Source organism: Apodemus sylvaticus, chromosome 7 (genome assembly GCF_947179515.1).
Source record: "Apodemus sylvaticus chromosome 7, mApoSyl1.1, whole genome shotgun sequence".
Taxonomy (NCBI): Eukaryota; Metazoa; Chordata; class Mammalia; order Rodentia; family Muridae; genus Apodemus; species Apodemus sylvaticus.
The window spans coordinates 1,518,473-1,534,517 of NC_067478.1; the positions used below are offsets into that span (position 1 = coordinate 1,518,473).

Below are 16,045 nucleotides of genomic sequence, written 5' to 3' on the forward strand. Positions count from 1 at the left end.
AGGGATCTGGGTGTGGCTTTGGTGGAGGGAGCAGAGGAAAATTAGGTTTGGGAGCAGAATGGTAAGTAGGGCTTTGGGAGGATGATGTCTGTGTCATGTGATCAATTCAGTCAGCAAATTTGCTATATGCTTTATGCGTGCTATTGGAGGTTTTTTCCATACCTCAAATTTGGTGGTGTGTGTGTGTGTGTGTATGTGTGTGATATGTCTCATTCTCTTTTTATCCAAATCAGTGTTGACTGTGCTCCATGTCTTCATGTCCTTGGGATCCTAGGGCTGAGCAAGGGACAGGGTGCTTAGTGCTCTCTACCCAAATAATTCAGGTATGGTGATTTCAAGACATCCTGAATTCCTTTTACTTTGCCATTGAAATTCTGCTTTTCTGAATCTGAATCTGAATCTGTGTCATCCCCCTTAACCCTGCGTTTTATCCCCCCAGCACTGTCCTCACCTCTGTCCTGGGCTAGTTAAGGGGTTAGATGACAACAGGAAGTAAAGCCCTGAGGAACTGTGAGATGAAAGGCTCCCATAGGGTTGTTGGCCCCTTGTCTCCCCCAGTCATGCCACCTGATGCCTCTTCACACCATGGAAACACACACACACACACACACACACACACACACACACACACACACGAAGCTACTTCCCCCAGAGATCTAGTAGGACTCTGCTGAAAGCTACCTCCCTGCCACCTGGAACTTCCTATGAGACACACTCTATTTTAGGGACATGCCCCGGGGTAAGGAGAGTTGCTGTCTGCACATATCTCTAGGAATCCACAACCTTTCACCAGCCCAGGGACACAAACACAGTTCTCAGCCAAGACAATGCTTCTCTATCATGCTAGCCGCAAGATCATCACCCTCAGGAGCCCTCCTGCCTGTCCCATCGGACTGCATCAGAACTTCTAGGGAAGTCCTAGGCTTTCTGAAAAGCTCCAGGCCCAGAGCAACCGAGCTGTTGTCTCTTCCTGTGGGGGTTCTTGGCAATTCCATTTTCACAGCGCCACATGCTCTCTTGTCAGATAAAATACACAACTGTGGAGCTGGAGGAGCAGGTTTTCTGGGTCTGGGATCCTGGCCCAGCATATCAGGGCCTGCACAGCCTGCCAGCCTGACGGCATCCGTCTTCAGCAGACCCACTTCCTTCCCACGGCCCTGCTGTGAGGCCCTGTGATGTTTCGCTTGAAAGGTCCCATGACTTTTGCCATGATAGATTCGCCATCTGTCCAGTATTTCTCCCAAGACATTCTCTTTTTAAAAGCGCAACCATCAATGTAGTCACGGAGGACAATAAATCTTTAATGGAAGGGACACTCACAGATCAGTGATAGGAAATCCTGCTCCAGGATAGAATAAGTTACTGATAGGCCAACCAGTGCTCAGGGATGGCTTCCAAGGATGAATAGGGAGTTCCCACCACTCACACCTGCAGCCCTGAGCCGGGAAGACAGGAAACACAGGCTCCCTCCTGCAATGTCACCGCGTCACTTTCAGACCTGCTGGTACCTAGCACACTGCCTAGCAGTGTGGCAAAATGACCAGCAAAAGCACAGGCCAACCTGCAAGTGTGAACTGCTTCAGGCAGCCTAACTGCCACCTCTGCACAGGGACCACTGGCCTGGCAGACTATGACTGGACTTTATAGGGTTTAATGCAGCAGTGGCTGAGGATACACTACATCTAGCACTTCTGAGGTCCCCTGGAGTCCCGGACTATCAAGTACACTCCAACAGTGTTTAAGGGGCTGGGAAAATGGCTCAGACAGGAAAGGGTTTCATGCAAGGCCATCAGGACTTCAGTTCAAGTCCTTGAACCTCAGATCTCCAGGAATAACGCTCACCTGCATTACAAGTTTTGAGGGGTAGAAGACCAAAGAATTCCTGGGGCTTTGTCGACAGCAACTCTAGCTCACTCTGTGAGTTCCAGGTTCAGAGACCCTGTTTCAAAAAATAAGATGGATGACTCCTGAGGAATGACACCTGATACTGATCTTTGGTCTCTAACACACGTGTACAAATGGGCATGCACACAGGAATACACACACATGTGCACAACACAATGGCATGCACATAGGAACACACACACACAGAACACACGCACACACACACACACACACACACACACACACACTCTGCTGAGTTCCAGGAACAGAGGGCAGCCTACTGCACATGGAGCTGCTCCAGGCCTGAGTAATCATGGGAGAAACAGAAAGGTGAGAAACACAAGGTAAGATACCACAGTTAAGGGAGCAACATGGCTTCCCTAATAAGTCTCTGCATAATTAAATATTGACATCATTAAGTAAGGAATGCTTAAAAATTCCAGCGGCTTTGTGGATACATCTCCATACTCCAGAGATGATGTCTTACCTGGAAATGCTACGTCCTATGCTGACCGGTGCCTCGGTTTCCCCGTTGCTAAAATAGGATTAGCAACACCTTGGAGTCTCAAAATCAAACCACATGTGCTGGGTCTGAGGCTATAGCTGTCACCAGTTCAGACCTCACCAGCTGGCCCAGAATAAACCCACTGACTTGTTGTCACCCTGAAACAGCCACAGTCCTCATTCTGCAAAGACATCCACAACTGTCATCCTTAGCTAAGGCAGCTTTGGAACTAAGATGAGCTTCACGGCCAATGGAGGGTCCCTGATACTGTTGGCCTGACCAGAAACGAGGTTACAAAACTGAGGGCTGGGTGGGGAATGGCGGAGGGGGGGCTCTCTCCTGTGTGACCAAGCTCATTGACAAAGAGACAGGGCCCAGCTAACACTATCACGCTCCCCTCGAGGTACCTCTCAGCTCCTGTTTGATTCAGTGCTGTCATAGGCCTTTCAAGCACACGCAGAGAGCATTAGAGTTTTTGCTGTAGGCCTGGGGCTCTGATTGGTTGTCTCTGATGCTGACCTTTCCAGACCACCCCCCAAGCGCAACCCCCCCCCCCCCCCAGTCTCTTCACACATTGCTAGAAAGAAAAGCAAAATGGTGTAGTGCTCTGTAGATAAGGCACCAAATATACAGCTTAGCCAATGACATTCCCTTGTCCCCTCCTGGCTAGAAGCTCCACAGACAGTTACAGAGCTTCCAAGAAGATCTGGGGAGAAAGAAAAATAAAACCACCACCAACAAAAACCCTTACAATCTTGTCTTCTCAGCTGAAGAGACCTCGGACCTAGTGACACTGGTCTCTGTTTTGTCTCCATTTTGTAAACAGTGAGACTGAGAAAGAAGAGCTTGAAGCAAGCTTTTCTGGAGGGAGCGTAGCAGTTTTTGTGAAAAATCACAGGTTGAAAGGGCTTGTCCCTATATTGTAAACATCTTCAACCCTTCCTCAAAGCAGCCTTTGGTTCATGTCTGGTGCTATGCTGCTACAGTGGGTCCACAGCAGCAAAGCAAAGCAAAGCAAAGCAAAGCAAAGCAAAGCAAAGCAAAGCAAAGCAAAGCAAAGCAAAGCAAAGCAAAGCAAAGCAAAGCAAAGCAACGCAACTAACTCCTTCACAGGGTTTCACTGGACTAAGTTGGCAGGGGCTTGGGGTGGGCACGCTGTACTTTAGAGGTTCTCTGGGAGCACCCACAGAGACCTGAACTCCTGGGGTGGAGGGAAAGGTCAAGACAGACTTTGTAATTAACTGAGTCTCCCACTTTGACTGCGGGAGAAATGAGGCAAATAAAGATTTGTAGCCAGTTCCATTTACCATAGTCACCACAGCAGAGAGCTCACCCAGGCTTCCTTGTCTCCACAGAAATGGCCCCAACAACATAGTGTTCCTAAGACAGCTCTGCCAGGCAAGCCCTGAGGGGTGGTGTGTACCCTATCAGTCACTCTTAATAATGCCTTTGGGCATGGGGAACCATTGGTTCACAGAATCCATCACATTCTTGGAAATGTGGTTTTGTTTTGCTTCCAATATCAAAGCTTAAGGAGACAGCTGGGTGTGGTGGTAGACACCCTTAAATCTCAGCACTCACTCAGAAAGCAGCATCAGGAAGATGGCCTCAAGTTTGGGGATGCATATATTAAGGCTGTCAGAGTGACTGCAGTGGGCAGTGTTATAGAACCGAGGCTGCCAACATTAAGAGCACACTTGGAACCCATTAGTCACCACAACCACCTCATACCTAGAGCTTGTTCACCGTGACCTATCTTACCTTCTGAAATCAGAGAGCCCCTCAGAGGAGGATGCTGCACCCAGCCACCATGGGTCTGCTGCTCTTCTCAGGCACATATTACCTGGGACCTTGGTAAGAGGTCATCTTTCAGGTCTGCTGTGGAGACAGGCTGAGGACGTGAACATATGGAGCATTTATGGGATATATACTATACTATATGGGTTTCCAGAACATTCCATATACATCATTCCAAGAACTTTTGGAAGTGGAGCCCATAGTCCGACTTTAGCCACCCAACTACTGCTGTGCCTGTGGGGCAGACACCTTCTCTCTTCAAGGCTAAGGCCTGGGCTCTCAGACCCAAATCCTCCTGAGTTTCCAGGGGCCTCTGACATTTCTACCAGTGGTAACTGGCTCAGGAACTGAAATTCTCTGACAGAGATAATTACTTTGATTTTAGTGTCTTGCCAGAGGTGTAATCTTGATCTTGAAACTGAAGGAGGGTCTGGGGACGAAGGCACCTGTAGCAGGCTCATGACTTTTCTCAGCAGACCCAGGAGTCTGAGGTAGCCCACCAGCTCTGACTAGGTCTAGGAGTTTGAGGTCATTCCCTGGTACTCTCTGGCCTAAAGCAGCTGCTTTTCTGAATTAGTCTCCATGGGCTGGGGCCTAAGAAATAATGTTCACCTTCAGAGCACCTTGCTGTTCCAGACACCAGAGACTCAGCCTAAAAACTAACAGTCAGCAGTAGCCTAGTTCAGGGCTGCCGAGGAGGGACAGAGACACTGGGCAGGGCTTGCAGGTTCTGGAAACGCTGAGTCCTGCTGCCTCATTCCATACACATCTGCTTCTACCCTGTAGTCCTCTAGTGTGCTGGCTAGTCTTAAGTCAACTTGGCATAGCTAGATTTATCTGAAAGAAGGGCACCTCAATTGAGAAAATGCTTCCTAAAGATACAGCTGTAATGCATTTTCTTAATTAGTAATTGGTGGGGGGGGCAGCACATTATGGGTGGTGCCATCCCTGGGCTGGTAGTTTTGGGTTCTCTAAGAAAGCAGGCTGAGAAAGCATGGGGAACATGCCACTGAGCTGCATCTCTCCACGTCCCCTGTATCAGCTCTTACCTCCAGGTTCCTACCATGTTTGAGCTCCTGTCCCGACTTCCTTTATGACGAATAGCAATATCAAAATGTAAGCCCAATAAATGCTTTCCTTCCCAACTCGCTTTTTGGCCATGGTTTTTCATTGCAGCAATAGAAACCCTAACAAGGTCATCTACTGAGAGGGTATCATCAACCCTGGTTTGGGAGTGAGAAAATGGACACATCCCCACCAGTTCGTGTGCTTCCAGAGAAAGGAGGGCCAGACAGGGCAAATGCCTTTGTAATCCCCAGATGATGAACCTGCAGTAGTGCAGGGCACTCCTAATCACAGTAGGGGGAGGGTGGGCAGGCTCTGGGTAAGCAGGCTGCTGCAGAAGGTGATGGACATATTCTTCTCCATTTTCCTGCCTAGAAGTTCCTCCCTTCTCCCCCGTAATACTATCTCTAAATGTATAAGGCAGTCCTCTGCTGTGGACTCAACTCTTGGAAATCATCTTAAGCTTTGAGAATACTTACTAACCAGAGTGTCCAAGACTAAATGCTTTAAAAGCTCACCTCTGGTGTGTAAGTACAAAAGATACTCATCCCAGTTGGTAGTTTATTTTTCTTTCTTTCTTTCTTTCTTTCTTTCTTTCTTTCTTTCTTTCTTTCTTTCTTTCTTTCTTTCTTTCTTTCTTTCTTTCTTTCTTTCTTCTTCTTCTTTTCTTCCTTCCTTCCTTCCTTCCTTCCTTCCTTCCTTCCTTCCTTCCTTCCTTTCTTTCTTTCTTTCTTTCTTTCTTTCTTTCTTTCTTTCTTTCTTTCTTTCTTTCTTTCTTTCTTTCTTTCTTTCTTTCTTTCTTTTGGCAATGAGGATAAATAAATGTCTAAGTCATAAAGGAACTCTCACAGGAAATCATGGGCCAGGTAGAAAAATTCTCTTTTTGTGACCAGAACAGAGGTCCCAGAGGAAAGAATAAACTAAAACACTCTGGGTTCCCCTGTTCTCATCTGCCCTGTTCTCACCTGTGTCCTGTGATGCCTCCTCCTCTACATCATCTGTAGAGATCTGCCAGCAGGTCCCCAAGGCACACTGTCCCCATTTTGCACCCGCAGAGGTAAGAGGACACCTTTTGGGCGCTGTACCTCAGGAACTACCCTTGTTTCTGAGACAGTGTTCCCTTAGGATCTTGGGCTTACTCATTATATTAGCAGGGCTTGTCTGCCAGCCTCAGGGCTCTCCTGTCTTTGCATCCCCAGTGTTGGACTTGCAAGCAAGTGCCACCACACACAGCTCTTTCCTGTGGCTTTTGGGAACTGATTTCAGGTCTTTAGCCTGAAGGAGAAATGTCTTACCAGCTGAGCTATGTCTTACTCCTACACCTGGCCGCCCACTGTTTTTGACAATGTCCTGCTATTATAACCTTGGCTGGTCTCAAACTCATGACCCTCTTGCCTTTGCTATCTCTGCCGCTTCTGCATCCCATGTGTTGGGATTACAGGTATGTGCCTCGGGTGCCCGTCTGGTAGTTACAATCCTTCTGAAAAGGATTTGCAGAAAGCACTGTGACTTTGCTTAAGGCCAATGCTTAAGCTTGCTTTCTGGCTCTGTCATTTCCCTGCTGCGTGTATCTCAGTCTCCTCTTGTGTAGAATGGGGACAGTGTCCCTTGGAGGGCTGCTGGGCAGATCACTCCAGGTGATGTGGGGGGAGGAGAAACCATCACAGGGCACAGATGAGAACAGGGGAGCTTAGAGTGTTTTAGTTTTATTCTCACTGTTGGGACCTCGGTTGCGGCCACGATAAGAGAAAATTTCCTCCCGGATCTTGATTTCCTGTGAGAATTTCTTTATGATTTAACGCCAAAGAAGCTGGGCTTGATACCATAGAGTCTGGTGAGCAGTTATCCAGCACACAAGCCAATAAAAATCATGTAAGCACTGAAGGTAAGCCAGCGAGATGGCCCCTGCCACTGTGTGCAGGACACCAAGGTAGCCTGTCAGCCTTTGTTCATGAGGATTAATGGACCTAGGCATTAACTGTCAGCTACACAACCAGAAAATTAGTCAGCAGTTTCCAGTGACAGCTCTTCTTCCAAACAGTGAGAGAATAATCCAATGCTATGTCCTCCCAGTCAAGCTCAAGACCTGAGAAATAAGTGTGTCCCACCTGCCAGTCACTGGGGAGGAGGGATTTAAATCTGTGAGTGACAGAGTGCTGCTGCTGCTTCAGCCTTTATTGAATTCCTCAGGCTTATGGGAGTCTGGAAGGTCTGAATGTAACAATCACAAAGGGATGGGAGGGGTGGGCAGGCTGAGGCTTCTGGGTCTGGTTTGTGTCTGGATAGAGTCGGAGGGCACTGAGACAGAAGTGTGACTATTGGGGAAGAGCCTTAAGATCCCAGTGCACCTCACCGGGCTGGGCTGGCTCTTCCCCTTCCACTGAGATCAGCCTTGCCTTATGCTCTTAATGAGCAAATACTTCCTGCAGGGGACCCAGGCAGGCCTGTTGGAATGGTGTTTTGTGCTTTGGACCAGGTAACCCTAGCAGGTTCACTGCCTTGACATCCTGGTCTTGTTTCTGGTCCACCTTCAATGCAGGTTATCGGGAATCCTGGAACAACCTTTCCTGCCCCTTCTCTGTACTGCACTCCCCTCCCCCAGCCCTCAGTCCTGGCTGCCAGGGCTGATTTCAAGTGCGTATCATTAACTGACATTCATCAAAACACTCCTCCTTGTTCCCAGACACAAGGGCCGAGAGGTGGAACTGGTCGGCATCTCACGTTAATCTGGATTGAGGACTTGCCTGACAAAGCACATTACTGTAAGGGCTGCCAGCCTGAAACGAGGCTCTGTTTAGGCCTCACCCTGAAGGAAATGATGCTTCCCTTCTCTATCCTGAGCCTTCCACGGCTCGCCCTCCCCTGTCATCCGCACAGCCTTAACATTTAATTTCTCCTTCATGAGTAAAGCTTTTGTTGGCTATGTCTGCAAAATTATAATAAACATCTTGGGTTTCTGCTCTGGTGTCTGAGATTAAAAACACGAGACAATGAGTCTCGACATACTGCCTTTAATACATGTGATGAGTGGCATTTCCCAGGGGACCATGCTGTGGCCATAACTGCAGCTACATAACTGTGAGCTGTGGGCTGGGGAGGGGCGTACTGGATGCATCCATCCCACAGAGGATCCAAGCCATGCTGAATGATTCTCACACAGGAGGGACGTGAGGGCTCCTGTGTCTGTGTGCCAGGACTTCTATGTCCGTATGTCAGAGCTCCTGTGTCCGTGTGTCAGGACTCCTGTGTCTGTGTGTGTCAGAACTCCTGTGTCCATGTGTCAGGGCTCCTGTGTTCGTGTGTCAGGACTCCTGTGTCTGTGTGTCAGGACTCCTGTGTGTGTCCGTGTGTCAGGACTCCTGTGTGTGTCTGTGTGTCAGGACTCCTGTGTGTGTTTGTGTTTCAGGACTCCTGTGTGTGTCTGTGTGTCAGGACTCCTGTGTGTGTGTGTGTGTGTGTCAGGACTCCTGTGCCTATGTGCCTGTGTGCCCATAGCCCGGGCTCCTTTTTGGAGCCTGAGACCTTTACTTCTGTGTTTCAGGTTACTTTTGCCTGTAAAAACTAAAGGGGCTTCTGTCTCACATGGAAGATCTCTTACTTATTTTATTGTATTTTAGCACCGCCCACCTCCCCCGCTTTGGTCTGTCCATCTCCCTTTAGGGGCTAGGCACTCTGTAAAGGGGCCTTATTTTCTGGCCTGGTTTACAACAGAGCTTCTGGCCTGGTGGCAGATGGCAGACAGAGGAGGCTGTGAACGTCACAGGAAGCAGGGACACCTGGCCTTCACTGGTTTCTTCCCTCTCATCCCCCCTCCCTTCCTGTGGCTTAGAAGTTTGTGAGGTCACAAACCAACAGTCTGTACATCCTCTGAGGAATTCCTGGACATGCCCTGTGTTTTACTGAGATAGAATCCACATGCCATTCAGGGGCCAGACTCCTGGAACTATCCCCAAGGCCTTGAAGGCATGAAGTCTGGCCTGATAGCCTTGCTCTCCTAACCTTTGTGAGGTTCTGTGAGCAGGAGTCTCTCCAGGAAGTCTACCTCACTGAGAACAGGAATTGCTCAGTGCCATTCTGACAGCCAGCTTCCCAGGATTCTGCATCAGGAGATGGGCACAGAGTTTGTAGGCAAAGGGGTTTCCTGGGAGGAGTGGGCATCCAGGCCCTCCAGCTAGTGGTCTCTGGGAGTGGGTGGGCCAACCGTGTGTCATGGGAACTAGTTCTTACGACATGGAAAGTGGTACAGGGAAAACCAAGCTTTGTGCGGGGTGGGGCTACTTCACACTATAGAGAAGGCTAGCCCTGATGAGGTCAGGGAACTGGGCTGAATACAGCGCTTCTGTCTGGGACCAAGGCCCTGTGTGGCTCTTCTACTGCCAGGTGGGTGCCACAGATCACGTTGCAGTTGAAAGCAAATCTACTTTTAAACGGCTCACAGCTAAATTCATAATTCAAGTGTCCCAGGTTGATGCAAAAAGAATCAGCTCCAATGGCAAAGAAGATTATTTGTAATTAAATCCTGATGGATATAGCTTTTTCCTCTTCGGTACAAATCCATGCTACACAGGTGATTTTAAAAGACATAATTGGTTTTTTTTCTTTTCATTGCTGTGACAAAATGTCCCACAAAACCATTTTCAGGAAGGAAGGGTTTATTTTGGCTCATGGTTTGTCGGTTCATTCAGTCTGTCATGCTGAGGAAGGTGTGATGGCAGGGACCTAACATGTCCAGTCACAGCTCAGTGAGCTTTCTCTCTTTTCTCTTTTTATTCAGCCTGGGACCCCAGCTTGTGGGATAGTACTAGTCACCTTCAGGGTGGGTCTTCTCAGTTAAATCTCTCTGGAAACCTCCAACAGACAGACACACCAGAAGTATATGCCCCAGGTGATTCTAAACCCAGTCAAGTTGACAGTGAAGATGAACTGCCAATATGTGAGAAGATATTAGCTGAAGCAATAACTTCAGTTCTTTACCTTCTGAATTTGAAAGATAAATAACAGAAGAGAGCCTTGCATGGCTTGGATTTGGGGCAGATGCTATCAAAGTGATAAAAACTAATATTGACCAGCCACACAGTGTCTGGGAAGCAGGAATGAGGTGACATCTATTCTAAATCTCTCGTACCATTGTCTCACTTAGGGTTTCTATTGCTGTGACAAAATACCATGACCAAAAGTAACTTGGGGAGGTAAAAATTTATTTTAGGTCTCACGCTGTCATCAAGGGAAGTCAGGGCGTGAACTCAAGGGAAGACCCTAGACACAGGAACTGAAGTAGAAGCCACAAAGAAACTCTGCTTACTGTCTTGCTCCCCAGTGTTTATTCAGTATGCTTTCTTATATACCCCAGGACCACCCACCTATAACTGGCACTGTCCCCAAAGAGCTGGACCCTTCCACTTCAATCAACAATCTGGACAGTACTCAACACATTTGCCTACCCGCCTATCTTACAGAAGGGAACTGCTTCCCCAGTTATCATTCTCTCTCCAGATATGTCTAGGTCTATATCAGGCTGACCACAGTCCTGATGTGAGAATTAGGTTAAGTAAATATGCTCCATTAACTTCATGAACAGATATTAAATGGATACTTTCAGACCCCTGGCCTAGATTCAATCCAAAATGACCACCTTGCCTTGCCTCTGAGAGCTAGCTATCCGACAGCTTGATGCCTCCTTCTACAAACTGTCTGCAAAGAGCTCCAGGACCACGTTGGCTGCTCTCTGCAAACTCTCCGCATCTAGCCCAGTGGAAAAGAGGGAGCAGACAGGAGGCCTGAGCAGTGATGTACCAGCTCAAATCCCACAGGTAGGTGATTCAGCAGGAACCAGAGCCCAGAGCCTACAGAAAGTCTTGGTGACTCTTCTGGGTTTCATGGTAATGCAGCTGATTCTGATTGTAATGTTTATGCCCATCTCTTGTATTTTTGCACTAGGTACATCCTATGCCTCTCCATGGGAACAGGAGATCCTTAAGGATAGGATATTCTATGACTTGTTCAGCATCTAATGCTAAGTAGAGTATCTAGCACATAGATACACAGCATCCACAAAACCCTTTCCTAACCTGACCTATCACTGAAAGTCCAGGTGTATGGTGGGACTGGGCAATTATACATTTATTTTGCTGGCTTGAATGTAAATCTCCATGCCCTCCTCCAGTGTTTCACCCACATGAACTCTCCACCACTGAACTGGACTCCAACTTGCACGGACTTAACTTTCAACTGTTATTTACTAACCATCTGGCCTCACCAGGGATCTTTACTCCTCATTCTTAGGCCCTTCAAATGATCAGCCAACCTTTCTGTAAATGGTTAAGATTCTTATAAAAACTAAACTTAAGGGCAGAAGGACATTCAAATGGTCTTGTTCATTGCAAACGGAAGCGACTACTTCTTCCCTGAGCTCTATAGCTCTACACAGGAGCTGGGGGTGGGGTGGGGTGGGGGACTGGCTTCAGGCTGAGCCAACTGACTGTTTTTCTATGTTGGAGCAAGTCCCTGCTTGTTATGGAGTGTCTACTGCAGGCTGAGAGTTAGCCCATGAGAGAGCTGAGACAGGAGGCTGAGCCAGTACACTCGGCTAGCAGGGTAGCTGGGCGCTCAAAGCCGAGGGAGGGCCACGCCTAGCCTGGCTACACTCCAGAGGGACAGCACTCATCTTTGCTAGCCATTTTGAACTTGATGACCCACTTCAAGGGCTTAGATTACTCCAAGGAACGCTATGAGACATTATTCACAATTTCTGGGACTGTAGATGATAAACCAGCCTGCCTCCATCTTAAGTCATCCTATGATAAAAAATGAACTAGGGTTCATTCCTACTTATGATTAAATGTTTCCCAAGGATTGGGCAATGCCACACCTGTAATCTTAACTACAAACAACTCTATACTGCCTGTTTCAGGAAATGGCAACCATGCCACTGTTTCTAAAAGCTGCTATGACCACCTTGTTATGCCCGCCTTGCCACATATCTTTGTCTCAGGAATGTATTATGACTAGCTTGCTGTATTTATGTTCTGCTTCTGTAACACTGCCTACTTGCCTGCCAAATTCCCCCTCCCCACCTCCCCAGTTTGGAAACTCCCTACTCCTGAAGTATAAAAACCCCTATCTTCCCCCATGTCCGGTGCTAATCTCTTGAACCCCACCTTTAGAGAGAGGCAGCCTGTGTACACAAATGAAAACTCTCACTTTAATTAATCTGACTGTGATGAGTGGTGGTCAGTGATCTTTCTCCTCACAGCCATGGGATTAATAATAGCTCAGAGGTTAAGAGAAACTCTTCTCTTCCTGAGGGTACAGGCCCAGCTCCCAGCACCACATGGGGCTCACAACCACAAGTTCCTCCAGTGCCAGGGTGTCTGATTCTCTCTTCTAAACTCCTAGGTTGCTCTGCACACAAATGGTGCACATACATACATGCAGGGACACATGTAAGTGTAGGAGTGGGGCTTAGAGCTCGGCACAGAGAACTGCTGAGCAAAGCAGCCAGTGCTTCTCACTGCCTGGGTCAAGAGAAGAAGATTCCTGTAAAGGGCACCACGGGGGTAAGGAGGAAAATCCGAAGGTAGAGTCTGACACTTTACCAGCTCAGCCAACGCAATACAGCATGCAGCCGAGCCAAGACACCACCCCATTGTCATACTTTCCCAACTGTACGGTGTGTTGTGTTCTCAGGGAGTAGAGGCTGAAATTCTAAAAGCCATATGAACTCCCAAAGGGTTTAAGGGTTTTTTTTTGAGATGTATTTATTTTTATTTTATGCATATTGCTGTTTTGCTGGCACATATGTGAGGCACTGAATCCCCTGGAACAGGAGTTACAGATGGTTGTGAAGACACCATGAGGATGTTCAAAACCAAGCCTGGACGCTCTGCAAGGGCAGCCAGTGTGTTCCTGACCACTTTAGCCTTCTCCCCAACACCCTTGTTTTCCTTTCTGTTCTGAAACACGTCAGCCATAAACACACACTGCTCTCCAAGGACACAAAAGTCACATGGTAAGCTACCGACATCACAATGATTCCTATTTATTTATTGTGGTATTTCTGTGAACACCGGCATCACGTGGCCCATGATTTCTTTTCGTGTCACATAAAAACCTAAACTGTTTCCTCATTTTGGTGTCTTTGTTGGAAAACTGCTTGGGAAAGGAAATGATATTTTTATTTTATACAAAATTATGTAAAACAGATGATTTTTGCTTTTTTTTTTCTTGCCATAGTATAATAGGACTGGAATCACCTTTGGTTTTTTGATTATGTCAGAAAAATAAATTCCAGAGTCATTAGTATCTTCTACTTGGGTTTCTGAGGCCAGTACAGCATCGCCCAGGAAGCCAGACCATGTCTCACGAGTGTCCAACCATTGAGAAGAATTCACTTTTAGCATGGAATACTCACACACATACTCATGGACACTAAAATATATTTTCTTCCATTCAAACTTCAGATAATCAAAAGGATGTAAAAGCAAGAATATTTTGCTTGGCATGTGGCCTAAAAATTCTAAATTTATGTATTCTATTTTTGCTTCTTTCTTAGACTGGATTAGTTACTAAGCAACTGAAGTATTTAATTTCATTTGCTAATAGTTCCATGTGCACAGTGGCAGCTAAGCATGTGGGACTGTGGACGCCAGCACAAACACAGTCCCTCACACAGCCTCTGCTCAGTCCTCACTGAGCCCCAACACAGCCATCCTTCCGGTCTGAGAATCTGACTGGTGCTTATGGGGAAACTCACGTGTCTTGTGGAAATGTTTATGGTAGTGAGGCTCTGGTGTCTGTTATCCTCAATTGAAGAGGTCCTTGTGGGCGACTTTCAGACCTCTGGTTTAAGATGGCAGACCAAGCGCATATGTTTTCTTCTCTTCCTGAAGAAAAGAAATAAAACTTTAGTAACATACTGTGTTGGAAAAACAAACAGGTCATTGTAAAAAGAGCAGCCGGAGAGCAGGAGAGTCCCTGGAAATTAAACTATGTAAAAATGTGTACAGGGTTTTCTCCTGAGGGGAGGGCAAATTATGAATTCTGAATGAAATTATATCTTCCTATTAGTGGCAAAGTTTAAACACGATTTTAAGTAAAAAAAAAAAAAAAGAGCAGTAGGATGTAAAATTCTAAATCACTTCTCACCAAACACACACACACACACACACACACACACACACACACACACACACACATATACACTGATATGCTCACACACACACTCATACAGATACTACATTATACACTCATATACACACACACACATAGACTCACACACATGCTCATATACACTTACACATATACTCACACACTGACATGTTCACTCACACTTACATACTTACATACATATATTACACACACGCACACACACATATACTCACTCACACTCATGTACTCATACACACTGACATGCTCACATACACACACAGAGATATACATGCACACACAGACATGCTCACATATACATACAGATACACATGCATGCACACACTGACATGTTCATATACATATTTACATTTCTATACTACACATACATATACACATATATTTACAAGCTCACACACTCACACACATGCACACACACTGACATGCTCACAATATACTTACACATTTATACAACACATACTCATGCACATACATACATATATACTCTCACACTCATGCATACATGCACACACACACATGCACACACACATACACACATGCATGCATCACTCAAACCCCACTGATGCAGTGAGACAGGAGAGATGGGCAAGGAGCTGCTCACTGAGAAGCATGTTAAATAGGAAATGAAAATAAATGAAGTGATGACCCCAGGTATGCCAATGGGTATGATGTGAGGGACTTAAAGTTCTCCTATTTAAAGTCAGTCTTTTAGATGGGGAATGTATATAACCACCTATGTGGTACCTTGAGAAAGATTTTAAATGCCATAGCATGGAATAACTGGAAATAAACAGTGTTATCAGAAAGGAAAGAAGAAGGAAGAAACAAAGAGTGAGCAGGCATTGGTGTACTCAGAAGAAAACAGAATCCAAGGACAAAAATAAACGTTGTTATTGTGGGTTGAAGAACCACACTGTGTGGATTGGGTTGAAAACATAGGGGGCACCTAGGAAATCCAGGGGAAGAGTGGGGGAAACCCAGGCTTGTCTCTCAGAACCCGATTAACCAAGCTCAGGGACAGAGATGGTCTGAGCATGCAGGCATGGAACTGGTTGTTTCTCATTTACACTCAGTGCCAAAACTGCGCAAATGTTGGTGGTTAAATTTCTACAGAACACTTCAAAAATCTCACCGGTGTTAGGCCACAAGTATTATCTCAATAAAACTTACTTGAAAAGAGAAATCTTCCAAGCTCTGACTCAAGAGTAATTTATGAAGAAAATGAAAGGTGAAATTAGAGACAGTGCTGTGAAGTGCAAGGGAGGGCTCAGCTCAACGTCTCCAGGGGGTATCAAAGAGACGAAGGCTTTAAATGCACCCAGGGAGCAGGGAAGACCAAAAACCATGGTTATCTCAAGAAAAAAAATAAAGTTGATGGAATTCAATAAAGGAAAAGATGAAAGAGAAACAAGTTGGTTTGATCTTAGACCCTAAAGATGTCACAATTAATAAAAAGGAACTCCAAAACAAAACAACTCCCCCCTTCAAAAAAGAAAAATCCAGTCAGAAAACAAAAACCTTCAAAAGGTTGAACAATGCAAAATCAAGAACAAGCAGGGTGTTACAGGCATGGACTTGATTTCAAAATAACAACCTGCATGTATGTGCGAGTGCTAATGCGTCTGAAAG

The 16,045-nt window shown here is 46.4% G+C and overlaps 1 long non-coding RNA gene across 1 annotated transcript in view; it reads right to left on the reverse strand.

Moving 5' to 3' along the window:
- Positions 1-3,537: 3,537 nt before the first annotated feature.
- Positions 3,538-16,045, reverse strand: part of LOC127688360 (uncharacterized) — a 92,751-nt gene continuing 80,243 nt past the window's right edge. The window contains exons 3-4 of the long non-coding RNA XR_007978686.1: positions 14,004-14,133; positions 3,538-4,280 (exon numbers count right to left, since the gene is read on the reverse strand). This is a non-coding gene — a long non-coding RNA (uncharacterized LOC127688360). The remainder of the gene's footprint in view (positions 4,281-14,003; positions 14,134-16,045) is intronic.